This window comes from Sus scrofa, chromosome 5 (genome assembly GCF_000003025.6).
Source record: "Sus scrofa isolate TJ Tabasco breed Duroc chromosome 5, Sscrofa11.1, whole genome shotgun sequence".
Classification (NCBI taxonomy): domain Eukaryota; kingdom Metazoa; phylum Chordata; class Mammalia; order Artiodactyla; family Suidae; genus Sus; species Sus scrofa.
Window position 1 is genome coordinate 69,779,290 of NC_010447.5, and position 25,840 is coordinate 69,805,129.

Below are 25,840 nucleotides of genomic sequence, written 5' to 3' on the forward strand. Positions count from 1 at the left end.
CCCAGCGCCCCGCCCTGACGCTAGCGGTGACGGAAGCACGCTGGGTGACGTCACCCGCCAACATGGCGGCGGCGGTAGATTAGGGCTGTGGGTCGGAGCCGCCGCCTCCACCACCGCCGAGGGTTTCTGTCGCGAGCAGCCGCTGCCACCGCCGCGTCTTTCACCTTTTCTGGGGCAGGGGCCTGGGCCAGGTGAGGGAGTGGGGATTGTGGGCAAGCCGAGTCCGGCCCTCTTCCAGCTCCGTCCGGGGCGTCCCGAGGCTGTCGCGGGTGAGGGTGAGCGTGGGGGGCTGAGGTGCGAGGCCGTCCGAGGTGGTGGCTCGGTCTCGCTGACCCGCTGCCCAGCAGACTTTTCTTGGCTCGTCAGCGGTTGGGGTGGGCCTCGGGCGGGAGGGTGCGTGCACAGGGTTCGCGGCCTGGCTCCCCGCTAGCTGGCCAGGCAGTTGCTTCTCCATGTTCCCAGTTCCCCTCCCGGCGGATCCAACGCCACTGTCTCTGTTATTTTTATTATTTCGTTTGTTTCTTTCCCCCCACTCTTGGAGGCGGAACGGGTCACACTAGGTCGTTTCTTCTGTTGGTTTTTCTCCCCACATCCGAAGGAGACCCCACGTTTCTTTCCTTCGTGCCCGCCTGTGACGGAAAACTCCCGGACTTTTCTGAGCGGAGGCTTTAACCCGGCGGGAGATGGGGCTTCTGGCCCGCGGTGCTCCGGCTCTCCTCCCTGCACGAGTGCGCGTTTACTGCGAGCCAGCTCCCTTTTTCTATGTACAAGTTTTAAACTAAAGGAACAGTCTCCCCCTTCTTTTTCTCTGTGGTGTGGAGCAAAACAAGTCTTTCTGGAAGCAGTCAGTGCCATTTCGCTGGGAGGGTTGGTCTAAACCAGAATGTTGATCTCTGCCCTGACTTGTTGTGTGACCTTGGATGAGTTGCCACACCCTTCTAGTACCTTCTTTTCTTAATTTCCCAGAAAATTAAAATATTTGTGTAGGTAGTGAACTGTTTATACTAGATATATTCCATTGGATAAATAATTATACACCGCATATTGAAAATATTTAAACTTTTATGAAATATTCTTTGTTTAATGATAGGTCGTTAGGGACTTTGAAAATCCTTCTACTCTGGTTGGTCAGGTACTATTCTCAGTATTTTTTTTTTTTCCACATGATTAAATTTCTTATGAAGGACTGTACTCCAGTAGTTGAATTCAATTGAAGGACGCTTAAAATTCAGTCCAATTAGTTTTGTAGAGAAGAGGTGCTCCTTAGCACATGTCAATTGATGTTTACCACATGTCTTAATACTCTTAAGGTTTTAAAACAAGTGATTTGCAATGGTAATAGTTAAGAATGTTTCTCTTGTAAAATATCTTAGACGTACAAAAGTTTTGACCGCCGTCTTGCTTATCATCATTTTTTTTTTCAACATGATTTTTATTTTTTTTTGGCTGCACCTGAGGCATTCAGAAGTTCCCTCGTTAGGGCTTCCCAGGTCAGGGAATGAACCTTCCAGGCAGTTGAGATCTACACTACAGCTGCAGCAAAGCAGGATCCTTAACCCACTGCACCAGAGGGTAACTTCCAAGAGTTCTTAATATTTAGAGTTTATACATTACAGAGTTGAAGAGAGGGGGCTGTTTTCAGAGTAGCTGATTTTTTTTTTTTTTTTTTTTTTGTAACAGCTTTACTGAGAGACAGTCTTGCACACATCCACATATGTAGTCACAGGGTGTGCAACTATCACAGCAATGTTCATCATCCTCAAAAGAAACCTGGTAGCCACATTTACTAGTCGTTCTTTTTATTTTTATGGCTGGACCCTGGCATATGAAGTTCCTAGGTCTGGGGTTGACTCTGAGCCACAGCTGTGGCATACCCCCTCAGCTGCAGCAATGCTGGATCCTTTTAACTCACTGCACTGGGCTGGGGATCAAATCTGCTTCTCCACAGTGACCTCAGCTGCTGCAGTTCTTATCCCATTGAGTCACAGGGGGATCTCCAGCATTTTTATTCCCACGATGCCCCGCCCAGGCATCCACACTTTGTGTCTCTACAGATCTGCCAATTCTGGATATTTCATGTAAACAGAAGTATACACTATGTGGTCTTTTGTGACTGTCTTCTTTTACTTCCTTGTTGTAGTAGGTATTGACATTTCATTCCTTTTTATGGCCATGTCATATTGCATAGTGTAAGTACACTACATTTTTTTTTAAAGTCTTCATTTGATGGGCAATTATTTCCACTCTTTGGTTGTATGTAATGCTGCTTTGACCATTTGTGTTATAGCACATTTTTTGTGAAGACATTGTGTTTTCATTTCTCTGTTGCATATACTTAGGAGTGGAGTGGAGTAAATGACATATGTCTCCCTTTTATACAAGCTTTCTACGCATATATGGGAAGCTTAATTGACTTATTGTGAAAGTCAGAGTATGTGTTTTTGAGGAGAATGAGAGTGAGATGTTCTGTAAGTACGTTATCTTGCAGTGCCAACTGCTAAGTAGAAACGTTTTTGAACGGCTTTTTTTTTTTTTTTTTTTTTTTTTTTAAGGGCCACACCCAAGGTATATGGAAGTTCCCAGGCTAGGGGTAGAATTGGAGCTGCAGCTAGCTGCTGGCCTACGCCACAGCTGCATGGGATCCAAGCTGCATTTGTGACCCACACCACAGCTCAGGGCAATACTGGATCCTTAACCCACTGACCAAGGCCAGGTATGAACCCGAAACCTCATGGTTCCTAGTCAGATTTGTTAACCACTGAGCCATGATGGGAACTCCTCTGCCAAGTTTTGTTTTTAATTTTTTTAATTTTTATTTTTTTCATTTTATTTCTCTGCTGAGTTTTAAAATGACAGCCTTGTTCAGTGGTATTTCTCAGGTAGACCTGGTGAACTTTATGCAGTTTCACAATTTTCAGAGAAAATCCTAGAATTATGTAAAAGCTAATAAGGTATGGATTGAAAAAATAAAGTTATTGGACTTACTGTTAAATTGTGGAACTTTATTTTTTTTTATTTTTATTTTTTGCTTTTTTAGGGCCGCACCAGCGGCATATGGAGGTTCCCAGGCTAGGGGTCGAATCCGAGCTGCAGCTGCTGGCCTATACCATAGCCATAGCCACGCCATATCTGAGCCATGTCTGCGACCTACACCACAGCTCAGGGCAACGCTGGATCCCACTGAGCAAGGCCAGGGACCAATCCGCAACCTCATGGTTCCTAGTCGGATTGGTTTTTGTTGCACCACAAGGGGAGCTCCAAAATTGTGGAACTTTAAAAAAAAATTTTTTTTCCTCAAACCACCAATGGGTCTGGAGACCAGAATATGAGAATCTGGGGACTTTGTTAATGTTTAAAACTCGAGTTTTCATTTGTGACCGAATTATCTGTGGATTTTCACTTTTCTCTTTATAAGCTACAATTATTAATCTGCTCAGATCCCGTATTACTAGAGTATTTAACAATCTTGTTTCATTACAATGCTAGTGGAAGAAAGTGGTCAAAAAACAAAGCTTCCTGGAATAATTGAATTATAACATGTTAAATTATAATGTGTTCCTGTTATGGTTCTATGGGGTTAAGGAATACAATATAGATATGATAGTCTTAAGTATTTCTGAGGTAGGTACTAGAAGTTGCTGGCTTTGTTTTTTTGTTTGTTTTTTGCTTTTTTGCTTTTTTTGGCTGCCAAAAAAAGCAAACCACTTATTGTAAGATTGTGAATATTACATTTGTTATTGAAGGATCATGGGTGTTTTGGAGATGCCACCAAATGTATAAACACAGGATTAAGTTACCCTCAGCTTCCTCAGGCTGTCCATCTGGCTGACACTTCATGTAACTTGAGAACAAACTGAAGGTGTAAGGCAGAAAAAGAAACAGTGGGGTAACACAACTATGTTCAGTATATTATTATTAGAACTATGCAAAAAATAGGAGTTTTTATATCTAAGAACATTCTTGTGTTTAATCACTTCTTGATGCCAAGAATGCTTATACCTAATTTGAATTTTGAAGAGTTCTAGATAAAATTGAAAGAGTAAAAATAACTATGTCCTTCTCATCACTTTATTTTTTTGTTTATTTTTCTTTCTTGCGCACTTTTTTTTTTTTTTCCTGCACCCGAGGCTTGTGGATGTTCCCGGGCCTGGAGCTGCTGCAGTGACAACACCAGATCCTTAATCAGCTGTACCAGAAGGGAACTCCCTCTTCCTGTTATTATTAGTGTTGTGTTTTCATCTCTGCATTCTTCTCACCCAGCATGTTGCCTGGCTTGCAGTAATTTTGCGTTGAATGAATGTAGTTAAGGGCTAAGAGTTTGAAGTGAAAGAGGATATACTCAGCCAAGTGGCTGCACAGTTAACTAGCTGTATGATTTGGGGCAAAACAATTCTTGCTTTTTCTCCATCAATAAAGTTGAGACTGTTTCCTTTTCCTTCTGATATGGAGGATTATTGTGATAATAAGTGGAAAAGTGCTTCAGAAATAGAGTTCCCTGCTGTCCTATCAGTTAAGGATCCAGCATGTCACTGCTGTGACTCAGGTTTGATCCCTGGCCTGGGAACTTCCTTTATTTCCTTCACTTTTTTTTTTTTTTTTTTTTTTTTTTTGCCTGGCAAAAAAGGAAAAGAATAAGTAGAGGTCTCCTGCAGCTGTATTTTATTTATGACATTGTTTAGAAGTGCAAGAACCTGTTGTGCTATATGCTGATTAGTCACTCCAGAATGTGGCAGAGGAAATGGATGTCCTTTTTTCCCAGAATACCCTGTAGTAGTGCTATGGAGTTTACATTTGGCATGTACTCAGTGCCTTTGAGAAATTGTAATTTAATACAAATACACTAGATTTATAATAGAATTTCTTTTTTTGTTTGTTTTTTGTCTTTTTTTTTTTTTTTTTTTTTTTCTTGCCATTTCTTGGGTCGCTCCTGCAGCATATGGAGGTTCCCAGGCTAGGGGTCTAATCGGAGCTGTAGCTGCCGGCCTACACCAGGGCCACAGCAACGCGGATCTGAGCCGCGTCTGTGACCTACACCACAGCTCATTGCAACTCGGGATCCTTAACCCACTGCGCAAGGCCAGGGATCAAACCCACAAACTCATGGTTCCTGGTCGGATTCGTTAACCACTGCGCCACAACGGGAACTCCAGAATTTCTTTTTACTTATTTATATTCACACTATAGTTGATGTACAGTATATGTTACAGGTAGACAATATAGTGATTCACAGTTTTTAGAAGTTATATTTCATTTGAAGTTGTAAAATATGAACTATATTCCCTGTGTGGCAGACATGCAGTAGTAGTTCTGAGGTCTACCTGCCCATCACCTACACATAAGCCTGAACAAAATTTACAGCTGGAAGCTCAAGCAAAGTTAGAAGAGTTGGATGGATATTTTATCCTGTGGGTCTGTTATGTTTATGACTGGAATGTCGGAGACACATTAAAAGCCTAAAGACTGTACGCTAAAATGGTTGAAGTGTGTATGATTATCATTTCCATTAGTTTGACTCAAAAAATGATTGAGTATTGGAGTTCCCATTGAGGTGCAGTGCTTAACAAATTCAACTAGGAACCATGAGGTTCCAGGTTCGATCCCTGGCCTCACCCAGTGGGTTGGGGTTCTGGCATTGCTGTGAGGTGTGGTATAGGTGCAGACTTGGCTCGGATCCTATATTGCTGTGGTGTAGGCTGGCAGCTACAGCTCCGATTCGACCCCTAGCCTGGGAACCTCCATATGTTGGGGGAGCAGCTCTAGAAAAGGCAAAAAGACAACAACAGGAGTTCCCATCGTGGCGCAGTGGTTAACGAATCCGACTAGGAACCATGAGGTTGCGGGTTCGGTCCCTGCCCTTGCTCAGTGGGTTAACGATCCGGCGTTGCCGTGAGCTGTGGTGTAGGTTGCAGATGCGGCTCGGATCCCGCGTTGCTGTGGCTCTGGCGTAGGCCGGTGGCTACAGCTCCGTTTCAACCCCTAGCCTGGGAACCTCCATATGCCGCAGGAGCGGCCCAAGAAATAGCAACAACAGCAAAAGACAAAAGACAAAAAGACAAAAAAAAAAAAAAAAAAAAGACAACAACAAAAAAAGAATCATTCATCACAAAACAAACCAAATGGAGTTCCCTGGTGGCTCAGCAGGCTAAGGGTCTGATGTCACTGCTATGGCTCTGCTTACTGCTGTGGTGTGAGTTCGATCCCTTGCCCAGGAATTTCCATATGCCTTGGGCGTGGTCAAAAAAAAGGATCATTCACCAAGTATATGGACTTATGGATACTAACAAGTGTACTATAGCTGAGGACTTTATTGTGAATAAGATACTGAGTAGAAATACGGAGAATTATGAAATCCAAAATTAAGATTGCACTTAAGCAGTTGGATTTGTAAGAAAATATGAAGAATACTAGGTTAAAGATCCAATTTAGGAGTTCCTGTCGTGGCTCAGTGGAAATGAATCTGACTGGCATCCGTGAGGACACAGGTTTGATCCCTGGCCTTGCTCAGTGGTTTAGGGATCTGGTGTTGTCGCAAGCTGTGGTGTAGGTCACAGAAGGGGCTCATATCCTCATTGCTGTGGCTGTGGGGTAGGCCAGCAGCTACAGCGCCAGTTTGACCTGTGGCCTGGGAACCTCCATGTGCCATGGGTGCAACCCTAAAAAGAAAAAAAAAATCCAATTTAGAAAATCACTTTTTTTTTTTTTGCTAGCCAATGAATATTTGTTTCACATACTGTATATGTATGTATGGAGAATACAGCAGTGAGTAAGACAAACAGGGTCCTTGGGCTCTAGGGACATTGTCTCTAATTTCCCTCTTGAATTTCTCCCTTTTTTTTATTATAGTTGATTTACAGTGTGCCAATTTCTGCTGTACAGCAAAGTGACCCATTCATAAATTAATATATACACACTGTCCCTTATCTTCCATCATGGTCTGTCCCAAGAAACTGGATATACTTCCCTGTGCTATACTGCAGGATCTCATTGCTTATCTGTTAAATGTAATAGTTTGTATCTAGTAACCCCAAACTCCCCATTCACCCAACTCCCTTCCCCTTGGCAACTGCAAGTCTGCTATCTATGTCTGTGAGTCTGTTTCTGTTTTGTAGATAAGTTAATTTGTGCCACATTTAAAAAATTTATTTATTTTTGCTTTTTAGTGCCAAACCTGCAGCATATGGAGGTTCCCAGGCTAGGAGTCAAATCTGAGCTGCAGCTGCCTGCCTATGCACAGCCACAGACATGTCGAGACGTGTCTGCGACCTACTCCACAGCTCACAGCAACACCAGATCCTTAACTCACTGAGCAAGGCCAGGGATCAAACCTGTGTCCTCATGATTCTAGTCGGATTCATTTCCACTGAGCCACAAGGGGAACTCCTTATTTTTTAATTTTTATTTTTTTAGGACCACGCCTGTGCCATATGGAAGTTCCCAGGCTAGGGGTAGAATTGGAGCTGCAGCTGCTGGCTTATGCCACAGCCATAGCAATGCGGGATCCAAGCCACGTCTATGACCTATACTGCAGCTCCCAGCAATGCCGGATTCTTAACCCATTGAATGGGGCCAGGGATTGAACCCACATCCTCATGGATACTAGTTGGGTTTGTTAACTGAACTACAATGGTAACTCCCTGATTTACTTTTTTCTTTCAGAGAGACTTGCCTGTACCCTGTTTTGGGTTTCCCCTTCCCTCTCATGGATACCTCCCATTCTTTATTGTTCTCTCTTGTTTATAGACTTGGTTGAAAACTGCTGAAGGCAGGTGATTTATCCTAAGTCTTTGCACCTAAGGCCTGTAGAGTACTGTGTATCTTGAGTGTGTATTGAACACAAGAAATATCAGAAGGCATTGTCTATTTCAGTAGATGTAATTACTAGGTCTGTATGTGGACTTTGTAGAATTAGAAGACTTTCTAAACTATAGATTTAGTCTAGTAATCATCATGAAGTGGGTTATAATTGTTGGAGACCTGCCTTAGAAATTAAAGAAGTTTACTGAGTTCCCGTCATGGCTCAGTGGTTAATGACTTTGACTAGGAACCATGAGGTTGCAGGTTCGATCCTGGCTTTGCTCAGTGGGTAAAGGATCTGGCGTTGCCATGAGCTGTGGTGTAGGTCGCAGACACGGCTCGGATCTGGCATTGCTGTGGCTGTGGTGTAGGTCAGTGGCTACAGCGCCGATTGGACCCCTAGCCTGGGAACCTCCATATGCAGTAGAAAAGGCAAAAAAAAAAAAAAAAAAGGAGTTTAAGTTCCAATTAAGTCTTGGTTGCAAACAACACAAAGTGATTCTTTTTTTTTTTTTTTTTTTTGTCTTTTGTCTTTTGTTGTTGTTGCTATTTCTTTGGCCGCTCCCGCGGCACATGGAGGTTCCCAGGCTAGGGGTTGAATCAGAGCTGTAGCCACCGGCCCACGCCAGAGCCACAGCAATGCAGGATCCGAGCCGCATCTGCAACCTACACCACAGCTCACGCAACGCCGGATCGTTAACCCACTGAGCAAGGGCAGGGACCGAACCCACAACCTCATGGTTCCTAGTCGGATTCGTTAACCACTGCGCCACGACGGGAACTCCCACAAAGTGATTCTATCTTAAGCAGAAAAGGAACTTACAGAATTGGTGGGAAGGCTGCAGAATTAGACTCTGCTGCAAACTCAGAGTTAGGCCACAGGAATAGGATAGTGCACTGCTGCCACATCACCACCACTGCCTCTGCTGAACTCATACCCCCCCTTCTGCATGGATTATCTGCGTTTGGGGAGTTTTTTGTTGTTTTTTTGAAGTATAGTTGATTTATAGTGTTTCGGGTGTACAACAAAATGATTCAGTTATACATTTTATATATATGTATGTATTCTTTTTCAGATTCTTTTCCATTATAGCTTACCACAAGATAATTGAACATAGTTCCCTGTACTCTACAGTAGGTCCTTGTTGTTTATCTGTTTAATATATAGTCGTGTGATTCTTTTGTGTGTGTGTGTGTTGCTTTCTTAGGGCTGTACCCACAGCATATTGAGGTTCCCAGGCTAGGGGTCTAAGTAGAGCTACACAAGCCAGCCTACCCCACAGCCACAGCAGTGCCAGATCTGAGCCAAGTCTTCAACTTATACCACAGCTCATGGTAACGCCCAATCCTTAACCCAGTGAGCGAGGCAAGGGATGGAACCTCCAACTTCATGGTTCCTAGTCGGATTCTTTCTGCTGAGCCACGATGAGAACTTCTATAGTAGTATTGAGTCTTTTAATCCCAGCTTCCCAGTTTATCCCCCATCTTCCCTTTGGTAACCATAAGTTTGTTTGCTTTATCTGAGTATTTTTGTTTTGTGATAAATAATTTCATTTATATCTTTTTTTTTTTGGTGGGGCTCTCACCCATGACATGTGGAAGTTCCCAGGCCAGGGATCGATCCCACAACAGAGCAGTGACTTGAGCCTTGACCACTTGCCTCTGGACTGTTATTCAAGCCACGCAATTTTTTTTTTTTTTTTTTTTTTTGTCTTTTCTAGGGCCGCTCCCACGACATGTGGAGGTTCCCAGGCTAGGGGTCTAATAGGAGCTGTAGCTGCCAGCCTATGCCACAACCACAGCAATGCAGGATCCAAGCTGCATCTGCAACCTACACCACAGCAACGCCAGATCGTTAACCCACTGAGCAAGGCCAGGGATCGAACCCGCAACCTCATGGTTCCTAGTCAGATTCGTTAACCACTGAGCCACAACGGGAACTCCCAAGCCACATAATTCTGAGTCTCTTCAACAAGGGTTCAGACTAATTGAGTAGCACCTGAAGCTGCAAATGAAATGAGGAGATGTAGTCTGTAGCTGTGTGGACATGGACTAGCTGAAATGTAGGAGGCTTTATTGGTGAAAGAAATGAGAGAACATATAGTGGTTGTGGGGGAAGGGGGGGGCGTAGCTTTTAATTTTTTGTATTTTTCACCACAGAGGTGAAAATAGAGTAGGTATGGAGAGGGAAATTTGCTTTTGATCTGAAATCTGAATAAACAAATTCCTATTTGTAGGTAAATTAAAGTTAAATTTTTCAAAGATTACTGAGAAGAAAAGTCTCAGAAATACTTATTTTGGTACTTAGTTAAATAATTGGAGTCAGTGGAAAAATATAAACTTTAAACTGAAAAAATACTTTTATATTTTTAGGTTTTGCACATCTGTAAGTAGACCTTTGTGGAGCTCTGCCAGCCAACCCCATGGCGTCTCTACTACTGTGCCTCTAGGATTTCACTATGAAACAAAGTATGTCGTTCTCAGCTACTTGGGACTCCTCTCTCAGGAGAAGCTGCAGGAACATCTTTCCCTACCCCAAGGTATTATCTGCGGCTTGTGGTGGTTGTATTTCAGTGGTAATAATTACTTCATGTGCAAAATATATGTTTCTAAGTAATTTAAATTTGGTTATAAGATCAAATAATACTAATAAGATGGTTAAGAATATTTAAGATGTATGAGGAGTTCCTGCTGTGGTGCAGTAGGTTAAGGATCTGGTTTTGTCTCTGGGATAGCATGGGCTTGATCCCCAGCCTGGCACAGTGGGTTAAGGGTCTAACGTTGCTGTAGATGAGGCATAGGATGTAGCTGTCGCCCAGATTTGATCCCTGGCCCGGGAACTTTCGTATACCTTGGGTATGACCGAAAAAGAAAATAAAATTTAAGATGGATAAGAATATTTAAGATGATGTTGGAATTCCCTGGTGGCGCAGCAGGTTAAGGATCCAGCATTGTCACCACACAGTGCCTCAGGCTGCTGCTATGGTGCAGGCCATATAGCTGGCCCTGAAAGTTCTCCCTCCACCACCAAATTTTTTTTTTTTTTTCTTTTTAGAGCCTTACCTGTGGCACATGGAAGTTCCCAGACTAGGGGTCAAATCAGAGCAGCAGCTGCTGGCCTGTGCCACAGCTTGTGGCAACACTGGATCCTTAATCCACTAAGCTGGCCGGGGATCACCCCTGCATCCTCACAGATACTAGTCAGGTTCTTAACCTACTGGGCCACAATGGGAACTCCTTTTTTTTTCTTTCTTGTTTTAATCTGTGCCTAAGGCTTGTGGAAGTTCCTGGCCCAGAGATCAAACCTGCACCACAGTAGTGACCAGAGCCATTGCAGTGGTAGTGCTGGATCCTTAACTCACTGTGCCACAAAGGAACTCCTTCCCCCAAGTTCCTTCCCCTGTCTTTTTTTTTTTTTTTTTTTTTCCATTTTAGCTGCTTTACAGTGTTCTGTCAATTTTCTACTGCACAGCAAGGTGACCCAGTCATACGTACATATATACATTCTTTTTTCTCACATTATGCCCCATCATAAGTGACTAGATACAGTTCCCAGTGCTGTACAGCAGGATCTCATTGCTTATCCATTCCAAAGGCAATAGTTTGCATCTATTAACCCCAAACTTCCAGTCCATCCCACTCCCTCCCCCTCCCCTCGGCAACCACAAGTCTCTTCTCCATGTACATGAATTTCTTTCTGTGGAAAGGTTCATTTGTGCCGTATATTACATTCCACATGTAAGTGGTTATCACATGGTATTTGCCTTTCTCTTTCTGACATACTTCACTTAGTTATGAGAATTTCTAGTTCTATCCATGTTGCTGCAAATGGCATTATTTTGTGTTTTCTATGGCTGAGTTGTATTCCAGTGTGTATATATACGACATGTTCTTAATCCATTCATCTGTTGATGGACATCTAGGTTGTTTCCATGTCTTAGCTATTGTGAATAGTGAACATATGGGTGTGTGTGTCTTTTTCAAGCAAAGTTTTGTATGGATATATGCCCAAGAGTGGGATTGCTGGGTCGTATGGTAGTTCTATATATGGTTTTCTAGGGTACCTCCATACTGTTTTCCACAGTGGTTGCACCAGTTTACATTCCCACCAGCAGAGCAGGAGGGTTCCCTTTTCTCCACACCCTCTCCAGGATTTATTTGTGGACTTATTAATGAAGGACATTCTGAATGGTGTGAGGTGGTACCTCATTGTAGTTTTGATTTGCAGTTCTCTAATAATAGTGATGTTGAGCATTTTTTCATATGCTTGTTGGTCATCTGTGTATCATCTTTAGAGAAATGTCTACTGAGATCTTTTGCCTATTTTTCAATTGGGTTGTTGGCTTTTTTGCTGGTTGAGTTGTATAAGTTGTTTGTGTATTTTAGAGATTAAGCCCTTGTCGGTTGCATTGTTTGAAACTATTTTCTCCCATTCTGTGTAAGTTGTCTTTTTTTTTTTTTTTTTTTTTTTTATGGTTTCCTTTGCTGTGCAAAAGCTTGTCAGTTTGATTAGGTCCCATTGGTTCATTTTTGCTTTTATTTGTTGCCTTGGAAGACTGACCTGAGAAAACTTTTGTAAGGTTGATGTCAGCGAATATTTTGCCTATGTTCTCTTCTAGGAGTTTGATGGTGTTTTAAGTCTTTCAGGTATTTTGAGTTTATTTTTGTGCATGGTGTGAGGGTCTATGTTCCAGTGTCATTGATTTACATGCATCCATCTAGTTTTCCCAGTACCACTTGCTGAAAAACTGTCTTTTCCCCATTTTATATTCTTGCCTCCTTTGTTAATTGACTGTAGGTGTCTGGGTTTATTCCTGGGTTCTCTGTTCTGTTCCATTGGTCTGTATGTCTGTTTTAGTACCAGTACTACACTGTCTTGATTACTGTGGCTCTGTAATATTGCCTGAGGTCTGTGAGAGTCATGCCTCTGCTTGATTTTTGTTCCTCACGATTGCTTTGGCAATTCCTCAGCCCCAGTCTTTTACAGTTGTTTCTCTCAGGGCCAATTTGATGTGTGATTTTTTTTTTTTTTTTGTTAAGAGCTGTTCCTGCAGCATATGGAAATTCCGGGGCTGGGGTCAAATCAGAGCTACAGCTGCCGGCCTATGCCATAGCCACAGCAATGCAGGATCCAAGCCATGTCTGCGACCTACATGATGTGATATTTTTAAAGAAACTTCTGAAAACATTTAATTTAGCTTTCATAGAAATAGCAAGCCTCTTTGTATGTTATATTTCAATGCTATTTGTGATCTTACATACACAATTTCAGTGACCAGTATGACTTTCATAAACAGGCTGGGAGAAGAAATAACATCCTTAATAGGGAATACTCTATACAGGTATGCCAGAAAGCATCTGCCTGTTCCATGTGCTCACCTGGCTGTGAGTGGACAGTGTGTGTTACAGGGAGAGCGTAGTGGGTCTTGGAACTCAACAGATCACTTGAGTGAAGGTTAGTTAAAAGTGCTTCTGTATATTGCTTTTTTTCTTTTCCAGTTATTTACTTTCCAAATTATTTAGAGTCAAACTTTTTTTTTTTTTTTTTTTTTTTTGGTCTTTTTGCCATTTCTTGGGCCGCTCCCGTGGCACGTGGAGGTTCCCAGGCTAGGGGTCTAATCAGAGCTGTAGCTGCCAGCCTACACCAGAGCCACAGCAACGCGGGATCCAAGCTGCATCTTTGACCTACACGACAGCTCAAGGCAACGCGGGATCCTTGACTCACTGAGCAAGGGCAGGGATCGAACCCGCAACCTCATGGTTCCTAGTCAGATTCGTTAACCACTGGGCCACGACGGGAACTCCTAGAGTCAAACTGTTGAATTAGAGAGTAATAATATTCTTATGAGGAGCTTGCCATTTAAAATATATATGTGTTCTATTGGTTGTCTTACCATGTAGTGTATCATTTTAAGTTTTTTACATTATCTTAACTAGTTATAATTTCTGAAAATGCTGGATTCTGTTCTAAGACTCAGTGAGCATCTACCATAATAAGAATTGCTGGAAATCTAATTGAGTGGTTGTGTTGATAGTGTGGTGGTTAGTTCACCTGAGGCAGGAATTATATCTTAAGTATTTCTGTTTGGGGGCAGATTCTGGAAATTAATATTATGAAACACACATGGTGTTATTTTGGGTTTTTGTTTTTTGCCCTGCCTCTGGTGTAGCAGTGAACCCTCGGTACAGCAGTGACCGGAGCCACTGCAGTGACAACACTAGATCCTTAACCTGCTGAGCCATAAACATCCACATGTGGTTTTTATACTTTATCCTCCTAATTCCACAGGTGCCCAACGCTGACATCATGTCTCAAGATAGTTTATTACTCCAGCCCAGTGAACAGTGGGAGTATTACCATGGTGGCCTCGGTTCCCCAGTCCTCAAGTACCATAGAGTAATGCGATTAGTCGGCATGGTGTTTTATGTCGGGGTTGTGCTGCAGCTGAGAACCTGGTACTGAGGGCTTAGCACCTTCTGCAGCAAAGACTAATCAAGTCAAGTCCCCTTTCCCCGGGAGTGAGCAGTCATTCGGCTATTGGACCTACCTGGTTGTCTTCACTGCTATCTGTAAAGATGGCTCAGAGGACAATTACGCCTTCAGTTTGTCACACTCAGCAAGGACGTATGGGATGCTTGGGGTTCATTATAGGGTGCCACTCCCAGTAGTCCACACCCCTCAAGATGACATACAGTGAAATCCATTTGTGTTTCATTAACTCCTGATTAAGGATGTTATCAATAGAACCTGAGTTAGCATAATGGGGATCATAGTTGTGCAGGGTTGGTCTCAGCCATCCACCTCAGGACCCCCATTCAGCCAAGTGAGTAAGTCCCAGAGGGACTAGTAGGTCTTTTTTTTCACATAATTGCTTACTTTTTTTCCTTTTTCTTTAGCAGGTGTGGATTGTTCCGCCTACCCCTCAGTAATAATCCAGCTCAGCAGGAGGTTTTGGCAGCCACTTGTACTCCTCACTGCTCATACAGGCTGTAGTCCAAGACCAGTCTCTTGTACTCCATGGAAGGGCATTGAGACTGATCTTCTAGGGCTGCCATCTCACTGGCTGTGGTGGCTAAAAATAAGGATAGGTTCCTGATGATTATCTGTGGGGCATGAACTCCAACACTAGGGAACAGTACTCACTCTGCTGTGTGGACCCAGAAGGCAGTGTGTCCCTGGGTAGGATGGCTTTCTTTACTTGGGGACCCAACAAGGGGACTGCAGTCCAAGGGAGTTATCACTGACTCTTAGGAACATTTTCCAGGGCAGGGTTGGCAAACAGCAGGTCTCCTGATTTTAAAGCTTTAGTTCATTAAGAGACATCTTCAAGGAGTTCCTTGGTGGCCTAGTGGTTAAGAATCCAGTGTGGTCACTGCTATGGCTTAAGTTCAGTCTCTGGCCCACAAGCTTCCATATGCCACAGGCATGGCCAAAGAAAAAAGGGGGGAAAAAAAGAAAAATCTTCAAGTCTGCAGAGAAAGCTTATTTTCTTTTTTTTTTTTTTTTTTAGAGGCACACCTGTAGCATATGGAGGTTCCCAGGCCAGGGGTTCATTTTATTTTGGTTTTTTGTTTGTTCTTTCTTTTTATGACTTCACTTGTGGCATATGGGAGTTCCCAGGCTAGGGATCAAATTGGAGCTGCAGCTGCCAGCCTACACCACAGCCACAGCAATGCCAGATCCTTAACCCACTGAGCGAGGCAGGGCTCAAACCTGCATCCTCATGCATACTAGTCAGATTTTTAATCCCCTGAGCCATAACGGGAATGCCCTTAAATTTTTTTTTTATTGAAATACAGTTGATTTACAATGTTTCAGGTATACAGCAAAGTGATAACTATATATATATATATAACTATATATATATATATATATACACACACAGTACATATATGTATATGTGTGTGTGTATACATATATGTATGCATACATATTCTTTTTCAGATTTTTTTCCATTATAGGTTATTACAAGATACTGAGTAGGGGTTTCCATTGTGGCTCTGCAGGTTAAAGACCTGACATTGTCTCTTTGAGGATATGGGATCAATCCCTGGCCTGATTCAGTGGGTTAAGGCTCTGGCTTTGCTGTAAGCTGCTGTGTAGGTCACGGATGTGACTCGGATCTGGAATTGCCAAGCCTGTGGTGTAAGCCCTTGCTACACCTCCAATTCGACCCCTGGTGTAAGCCCTTGCTACACCTCCAATTCGACCCATATGCCACTGGTATAGCCATATAAAGAAAAAAGTAAACAAACCAATAAGCAAAAACCAAAAAAACCAAGCTATTGAGTATAGTTCCCTGTTCTATACAGTAGGTCCTTTTTTTTTTTTTTCCAGTAGGTCCTTGTTTACCTATTTTATATATAGTATGTATCTGTTAATCCCAAATTCCAAATCTATTCCTTTCCCCCTTTCCCTTTGGTAACCATAAGTTTGTTTTCTGTGTTTGTGAGTCTATATTTCTGTTTTGTAAATAAATCTTTTGTGTCTTTTATATTCCACATGTTAAGTGATACTATATAATATTTATCTGTCTCTTTCTGACTTACTGAGATCCAGTAATTTTCATATATCACAAAATAGTAATCTTTTTTTTTCCCTTTTTTTTTCTGGCTGCTGCTGTGATGTGTGGAAGTTCCCAGGTTAGGTATCAAGCCTGCACCTCTACATTGACCTGAGCTGCTGCAGTCGGATTCTTAACCCAGTGTGCCACAGTGGCAACTCCTTAGTCATGATTTTTTTTTTCCATCCATTTGAAAATGTAAAAATTCGGAGTTCCCATCGTGGCACAGTGGTTAATGAATCCGACGAGGAACCATGAGGTTGTAGGTTCGATCCCTGCCCTTGCTCAGTGGGTTAACGATCCGGCGTTGCCGTGAGCTGTGGTGTAGATCGCAGACGCGGCTCGGATCCCGCGTTGCTGTGGCTCTGGCGTAGGCCAGTGGCTACAGCTCCAACTGGACCCCTAGCCTGGGAACTCCATATGCCGCGGGAGCGGCCCAAGAAATACCAAAAAAAAGACAAAAAAAGACAAAAAAAAAAAAAAGTAAAAATTAAAAAACGTTCTTGGAGTTCCCATCATGGCGCAGTGGTTAACGAATCCGACTAGGAACCATGAGGTTGCGGGTTCGGTCCCTGCCCTTGCTCAGTGGGTTAACCATCTGGCGTTGCCATGGGCTGCGGTGTAGGTTGCAGACGCGGCTCGGATCCACTGTTGCTGTGGCTCTGGCGTAGGCTGGTGGCTGCGGCTCCAATTCAACCCCTAGCCTGGGAACCTCCATATGCCGTGGGAGCGGCCCAAAGAAATAGCAAAAAAAAGACAAAAAAAAAAAAAAAAACATTCTTAGCTCGTGGGCCATATAAAAATATACACGGGGCAGATTTGGCTGATGGGCCCTAGTTTGCTAACATCTGATAACAGTGCAAAAGGAACATTATTTTTCTCAATATTATTAAGGAGTTTAGTCCATTTATACACAAAAGTAAGTGCTGTTATTTTTTTATATTAAGCCCAAATCTATTTCCTGTTATTTTTATTCTTTAATCATATTTTTATTAAAATATTTCTTTTTTATTTTGTAAGTAACATGTATTTAAAGTACTTAGAAAAGTAAAAATATAGGGAGTTCCCGTTTTGGCTCAGTGGGTTACAAACCCAACTAGTATCCATGAGGATGTGGGTTTGATCCGTGGCATTGTTCAGAGAGTTAAGGATCTGGCGTTGTTGTGAGTTGTGGAATAGATCGCAGAGGTGGCTTGGATCCCACATTGCTGTGGTGTAGGCCTGCAGCTGTAGCTCTCATTCAGTCCCTGACTTGGGAGCATCCGTATGCTGTAGGTGGAGCTCCAAAAAGCAAAAAAAAAAAAAAAAAAAAAAATTAACATTTTCCCAAACTTTTTTTTAGCTGCCCCTGGGCATATGGAATTCCCAGGACAGGGACCAGGTCCAAGCTATAGTTTCGACCTAAGGCACAGCTCTGGCAGCCCTAGATGCTCAACCTGCTATGCTGGGCTGGGAATTGATTTTTTTTTTTTTTCTTTTTTTTGCCTTTTTGCCATTTCTTGGGCCACTGCTTCGGCATATGGAGGTTCCCAGGCTAGGGGTCTAATCAGAGCTGCAGCTGCTGGCCTACACCAGAGCCACAGCAACGCCAGATCTGAGACGCCTCTGCAACCTACACCACAGCTCATGGCAACGCCGGATCATTAACTCACTCAGCAAGGCCAGGGATCGAACCCGCAACCTCATGGTTCCTAGTCGTATTCGTTAACCACTGCGCCACGACAGGAACTCCTGGGCTGGGAATTGAATGTTTGTCCTAGTGCTCCCAATATGCCACCGATCCCTTGCAGCACAGTGGGAACTAACCAAACTTTTTTTTTTTTTTTTTTCCTTTTTAGGGCTGTACCGGTGGCATATGGAAGTTCCCAGGCTAGGGGTCCAGTTGGAGCTGTAGCTGCTGGCCTACACCGCAGCAATGCCAGATCTAAGCCTCGCCTGTGACCTACACCACAGCTCATGGCAATGCCAGATCCCCAACCCACTGAGAGAGGCCAAAGATCAAACCTACATCCTGGAGTTCCCATCGTGGTGCAGTGGTTAACGAATCCTACTAGGAACCATGAGGTTGCGGGTTCGATCCCTGGCCTTGCTGAGTGAGTTAATGATCCGGCGTTGCCATGAGCTGTGGTGTAGGTTGCAGACGAGGCTCGGATCCTGTGTTGCTGTGGCTCTGGTGTAGGCCGGTGGCTACAGCTCTCATTCGACCCCTAGCCTGGGAACCTCCATATGCCATGGGAGTGGCCCAAGAAATAGCAAAAAGCCAAAAAAAAAAAAGAAAACCTACATCCTCATGGATACTAGTTGGATTCGTTTCTACTTCGCCACAGTTTGAACACCCCCCAAACTTTTTTTTTTTTTTTTTTGTCTTTTCTAGGGCCACACCTGCAGCATACGGAGGTTCCCAGGCTAGGCATCTAATCGGAGCTGCTGGCCTACACCATAGCCACAGCAACTCCAGATCCAAGCCACGTCTGATCTACACCACAGCTTATGGCAACGCCGGATTCGATAACCACTGCGCCACGACAGGAACTCCCCCCCAAACGTTTCTGTAGTTAACATATAAACTTGAATTTATGGTTTATAAGAATGAGATTATGTACATACTATTTTGTCACTTTTTTTTTTGTCTGCCCTGTGGCATGTGGAGTTCCCAGGCCTGGGATCAGAGATCAGATCCAAGGTTCTCTTGCTACCTACTCTGCAGCTGCGGCAATGCCAGATCCTTAACCTACTGTGCCTGAGTTGCTCTGGAATAGTAGGCTCCTGTGACAGTGATTCCTGCTCCTTCCCCACATTTGTTCTTCTCTCCTTTCTGGACTATGGGAAATGGTGTTTAGGCAGAACCATTTGACTGGTACTAGCCAGTGAAATGTGAGTGCATGTGATTTGTGTCACTTCTAAGCCTGTGGCATTTAAGAGCTAGTATGCCTTCTCATTCTTTTTCCTTTGCCTTGTGGTGTGTGTATGGATTTTTTTTTTTTTTTTTTAATGACAGCTGATACTTTTGTGTCATTAAATGTTTCAGAGATCATCTATACTCTTTCAGTAACAAGCCAGTACTGCTTAGACACATGCCAGCCTAATCTGTTTTGGAGTATTTGACTCTGGAGAGCCTACTGCTTTTGAGTCACTTTGCTCTTCCCAATGTGGATATGTTTTACAATGGAGGAATAATAGTGACCAACCACCCTCGGTTATTGTGAGTTAAATAATTGTGAACATTGCAAATAATATTAGATTAATACGGAGTACTCTCTAAATTTTCACTGGATGGAATTCCAGACAAGATTAGCAGTGGGCTACCGGATTCTTGGGCACTTCCTATGCGCCACTCGCCCTTCATACGCTGTTTGGCTGTTGGGGAGTTGAGGGCACTGAACCTGAGAGGGTTTGGAAGTTGCCCCGGGGCCATGCAAGATGGAAGGGCCAGAGAGTGTTTTCTAGGTGTTTGAATTGCCATGCTGTTTCTATGATAACACTTAGCTTCTCTCTAATAGTGGAGGAGAAATATTTTGAACATATTTGAGTAAAAACAGAAAGATTTTTGTGAATGATTAGGACTACATGTTGGATTAGTTGCATGAATGAAAAACCACGAAGTGAGCTACTTTAAATCCTCCAGTGGTGTGTGTGGATTTAAGGGGAGATATTTGCTCCTAAGGACCACCATCAGGCAGGGTTGCTAAGAAACTGTGATGTGGTTTCCTTGCCTCCAGTTCCCCAGGTCAAAGATGGAACACAAGCAAGAGATTGGCTTTTGGATTAAGTTGCTGAAATTCCTGGCTTTATTACTGCAGTATAGACTAGACTGTCCTAATTAACATATCTCGCCTGTATACATATTAGAGTGACCAGCTGTCCAGTTTGTCGAGGCTTCTGTAAAACTGGGAAAATCCTGGGCAAGATGGGATGAGTGGCTCATCCTAAAATGCATAATTTCCCATCAAGTTAAATTCCAGCTTTTTTTTTTTTTGTATTTTCTAAGGCTGCTCCTGTAGCATATGGAGGTTCCCAGACTAGGGGTTGAATGAAAGCTGTAGCCACTGGCCTATGCCAGAGCCACAGCAACGCAGGATCTGAGCTGCGTCTGCAACCTATACCACAGCTCACAGCAACACCAGATCCTTAACCCACTGAGCAAGGCCAGGTACTGAACCCGCAGCCTCATGGTTCCTAGTCAGATTCGTTAACCAGTGTGCCACAACGGGAACTCCCCCCCAGCTATTTATTTATGGTCTTAACTGTAACAAACTCCACGCTCCACAAAAACCAAGCTTTTTCAACTCCTGGGATTTACTAAATTTGTAAGGACCTTTAAGTAATTACATAAATCTATATAGGTCAATTTTTTCCTATCTGAATGTTATAGGACCTGAGGAGTTTACCTGCTTTGATGTTTGTATTTCATTTTGTTTTTGAAATTTCTTTATATTGTTTTCTTAAGCATAAGTACAGAGTATTTATACTTAAATACAAACATATGTATGCTAACTTCTTAGAGGGAAAAATTAGGTTCTAATTGCTGTGTCTGCTGCTTTGCTATCCTATTTGCTATCTAAAATGAAAATGTGATGTAGAACTCACTTCTTTGCCATGCATTATAAATAGGATCTGCCATAGCATTCATTGCTGTAAAGTGGATAGGGTTTGGTTTCAAGTTCATGAAGCAATAGGTGTGAGAAGAAGAGGCTAAAGGAGGTAACTCTATTCGTGACTCAAGATTCTTGTCACATTAAATGTCTTTCATATTTTCCTGAATGAGTCATGTGCTTGGTACATGCTCTTCCATAAATAGTTAACTCTATACTATTCCAGAAGTTGTCAACTCTTCCAAGACTGTGTTAGTTTGTGCTGAATATGTTCAAGATTATATACTGTGACTTGTAGAAGTCCTCCTGGCTTGCATATGTGATACCAAATAATAGCTTGTGGTGTTCAACTTTGCATGTATTGGGGTTCCTGTGTGGCCAAGCAGGCTAAAGATTCAGCTTTGTCACTGCTGTGACTTGGGTGGCTGCTATGGTGCAGGTTTGATCCCTTACCTAGGAACTTCTGAGTGCTGTGGGAGTAGCCCAAAAAAAAAAAAAAAAACCCACAAAAAACTTTGCATATATTAATGTAGAACACCTTGATGTAGTCATTAATAGGGCTTTAATAATAAGACATTTCTTAGGTTAGGAAGGAGAGTAAGTTTATGTCTATTAATTAGTAATGTGGCTATTAAATACATGTCACTGTGATGCTGGCTTGTTGTTGATTCAGTCATTAAAACACTAACCTCCCATTCTTCCCTTCCTCCCTAGGCAAACACTGTTCTACTTTCTGTCTATATGAATCTCATTTGAGTGGAATCATAACATTTGTTCTTTTTTGTCTGGTTTATTTTGCTTAGCATAATGTCTTTAAGGTTCATCCGTGCTGTAGCATGTTTCAGAGTTTTATTCCTTTTTAAGGCTGAATCATACTCCATTGTATGCGTAAGGCACATTTAGTTTTTCCATTCATCTGCTGATGGACATTGGATTCTTTCTACCTTTTGGCTGTTGTGAATAATGCTGTTGTAAACATTCGTACAAATAATCTGCTTGAGCTTCTGCTTTCAGTTCTTTAGGGCACAAACCCAGGTGTAGAATTGCTGGGTCATTCTGTGTTTAATTTTTTTGAGGACATGCCATACTTTCTTCCACAGTAGCTGCATCACTTGACATTTCTATGAGCAATGCACAGGGGTTCCAGTTTCTATACACCCTCATCAACACTTGTTTTCTGTGTTTTTTGGGAGGTTTTTTTGGCCACATCTGGGGCATGTGGAAGTTCCTGGGCTAGGGGTTGAATTGGAGCTGCAACTGAGGCCTTCACCACAGCCACAGCAATGCCACATGCAAGCCTCATCTGCAACCTGCACCACAGCTTTGGGCAACACCGGATCCTTAACCTACTGAGTGAGATCAGGGATGGAACCTTCATCCCATGGACTGTGTCAGGTTCATAATCTGCTGAGCCACAACAGGAACTCCTGTAATAAATTTTGAAATTGTGAAATACGAAAACTTCAACTGTACTCTTTTTTTTTTTTTTTTTTTTCTTTTGTCATTTTAAGGCCCCAAATGTGACGTGTGGAAGTTCCCAGATTAGGGGTTGCATTGGAGCTGTAGCTGCCAGCCTACACCACAGCCACAGCAATGCCAGAACCAAGCCATGTCTGCGACCGACACCACAGCTCACAGCAATGCTGGCAATGCTGGATACTTAACCCACTGAGCGAGGCCAGGGATTGAACCTGCATCCTCATGGATCCTGGTTGGGTTCATTATTGCTGAGCCATGATGCGAACTCCCCTTATTTATTTATTTATTTTTTATTATAGTTGATTTATGATGTTCTGTCAATTTCTGCTGTACAGCAAAGTGATCCAATTACATAATATATAGATGTATATATATATGTGTATTCTTTTTTCAAATTATCCTCCATCACATTTCATCACAAGTGAGATAATAGCTCCCTGTGCCTCAACCTTATTATTTTTAAAAGTTGCTTTGACTTTTGTGTCTCTTGCAGTTCTGTATGTGTTTTAAGCTTGTCTTGTCCATTTCTGGAAAGACAACTGGAATTCTGATAGGGATTACATTGAATCTGTAGATGAGTTTGGGGAGTATAATCATCTCAAATCAGCTTTTCAAGACAGATTGACCTAACCCAATCCCAAATTGTGGCTCACAATTCTTTCTTTCTGAGGATGTGTACTGTTTCTTTTTTTTCTCTTTCTGTCAGAAACAGGACATGTTTGATCCTGAGCACTATGAACCCAGACTTTGAGTGGGTCTTCTTTGGATTTTCTTTGCATTTTTCTCTTTCAAATCTGTCCTTGCTCGAACTGTCCCCTAATCTGCAGGATAACTGGGGAATGTGGTAACACTAGATCCTGAAAACTACCTTTGTGATTATTTTGGAATTTGTCTGTTTTTTAAAAATCTGAGAGTTCCTGTTGTGGCACAGTGGAAACTAATCTTGACTAGTATCCATGAGGATGCAAGTTCGATCTGTGGCCTTGCTCAGTGGGTTGGGGATCTGGCGTTGCCATGAACTGTGGTGTAGGTTGAAGATGTGACTTGGATTCTGAGTTGCTGTGGCTGTGGTGTAGGCTGGCAGCTATAGCTCTAATTTGACCCCTAGCCTGGGAACTGCCATGCCTTGGGTGTGGCCCGGAAAAAAAAATTTTGTGTGTGTGCGTGTGTGGTTTCTTACTTACTGGTCCAGTATGGTATCATTTGGGGTATTAGTTTTTGTTATTGAATGAATAAGTGAACCATGTAGTCTGTACTGTTCAGTAGATAGAATGATTGTAATTATTTGGGTTGTCTAGAGCAGTATTTGTCAAGTCTAACTTGAATACTTACTAAAATAAGGATCATGGAGACCTACCCCAGAACTGCTGAACCAGATGCTTCCTACTAGGTCCTGAAATCTTTACCTTTAATTATTATTTAATATTCTCTTGGTAAATTTTTTTTCCCCCTTTTTAGGGCCGAACTTGTGGCATATGGAGATTCCCAGGCTAGGGGTTGAATTGGAGCAGCAGCTGCCCGCCTCCACCACAGCCACAGCAGTGTGGGATCCAAGCCATGTCTGTGACTTACACACAGCTCACAGCAATGCCAGATTCTTTACCCACTGAGCATGGCCAGGATCAAACCCACATCTTCATGGATACTAGTCAGGTTCTTAACGCACTAAGCCGCAACGGGAACTCCCTCTCTTTGTAATTTTAATGTGCTCAGGGTTGGGGAAACCATAGATTTAGAGAGTATTTTGCTCCGGAAGGTTCAGGCTATAAAACTGTTGTAAATTCATTGATCTGATGTTCACTTTGAGTGCATTTCAGGGCTGGAAAATGATTGCTGACTTGCCTGACCCTTCGTTTGACACTGAAATGGGTGGATTTAGCCTGCCAAAGTCTGTTTATCTTCGAAATATTTTTCTTGGTTTATAGTGCCGGATTTAGGCTGCATTGATGCTCCTGCATAACTCTATGCTTTTGAAAGTCTGGGTGGGGTGGGGGTTGATTAAATGAAAATCTTTGAATCTGTCTGTCATTGGTTAGCTAAAGAAATAGCCTTTTGTGTCCTGACAGCAGTAGACTTTTTCTGGTTTAGGTTTTCCACATGGCTTATTATCAAGTATGACAACTTGTCGTGTGTAATTAGCATCACATTAGTCTCATGAGAATGGGTAGGCCTTTAATCAGCTGCTTTTCTTTAATCAGGCGGGATGAGGCATATGGTAACCAAGACATTATTGTCATTTATTTTATGGCAGGGTGGTGGTGTTGGAAGTGGAGTCACTGTGTATATTTTAGGTATGCAGATTTTCCAAAAAGAGGCAGATGGGAGATAAAATGAGTTCCTTATTTTTCATTGTACATCAAAAGTTACATGTTTTTATTTTTTAAATTTAAGGGGGGGTTTTTTTGGCTGCACCCATGGCATGTGGAAGTTCCCAGGTCAGAGACTGAACCCATACCATAGCAGTGACCCTAACCACTGCAGTGACAAGGCTGGATCTTTGACCTGCTGTGTCGCAAGAGAAATCCTGTAATCATATGTTTTTGTTTTTGGGTGTTTTTTGCTTTTTAGAACCTCCCTTGCGGCATATGGAGGTTCCCAGGCTAGGGGTCTAATCAGAGCTATAGCTGCCGGCCTACACCACAGCCTCAGTAATGCCAGATCTGAGCCATGTCTGCGACCTACACCACAGCTCATGGCAACACCCACTGAGTGAGGCCAGGGATCGAACCTGCAACCTCATGGGTCCTAGTCAGATTCATTAACCACTGACCCACGACGGGAACTCCTTATTTCCTCTTTTTTTAGGTGTTCTCTCTCCCCAGCAGGGTTGTTGTATATACATTGTAATCCTTTGAATCTTCATCAAGTGATAGCTATTGCTGTCATGTATTTGAGTACTGTTTTAGTCCTTACTTGACACATGTCTAGGGCAAGGGGGCTATCTCAAATAGTTTGTAATCTGGTTAGATTAATGATAATAAAACATAAAATCATTGAATGATTTAAGACCCAAGCTATGTAGTGACAGTGCCAGATCCTTAACCCACTAGGCCACTAGGGAACTCTAAAACAGTGTATATTTAAGTAGTTAAACTATGTGGCACAGACTAAATAATATAAATGCTCAAACATTAATGATATGGAAGTAATCAGTGAAGATAGTGTGGAAAAGCAGAGACTTAAATTGGTCCTTGCAGTGTGGACAGAATTGAATAATCAGAAAAAGGAAGGGGAGTCCAGGCTAGGTAAAAATTTCTTTTTTTTTAGTCAAGAAATTGACAGCAAGTCCATACTAGCTAGGAACAGAAATGAAAAATTTTTTAATGTGTCTTATAATTAATACATAATTGGGGGTAGGAATTCCTGTCATGGCTTAGCAGATAGCAAACCTGACTAGCATCCATGAGAATG

General features: G+C 42.6%; 1 protein-coding gene across 4 annotated transcripts in view; it reads left to right on the forward strand.

Annotated features, from left to right (window-relative positions):
• BCL2L13 (BCL2 like 13) overlaps positions 1 to 25,840 on the forward strand; it is a 67,349-nt gene continuing 41,509 nt past the window's right edge. For 2 of the 4 annotated variants that reach the window (XM_021092505.1, XM_013997921.2), the window contains exons 1-2: positions 23 to 191; positions 10,168 to 10,334. The gene's annotated coding sequence lies outside the window, so the exon portion shown is untranslated. Of the gene's footprint in view, positions 192 to 10,165; positions 10,335 to 25,840 lie in introns of those variants that run through there. The other 2 variants (XM_003126595.6, XM_021092504.1) reach the window with 2 other exon arrangements.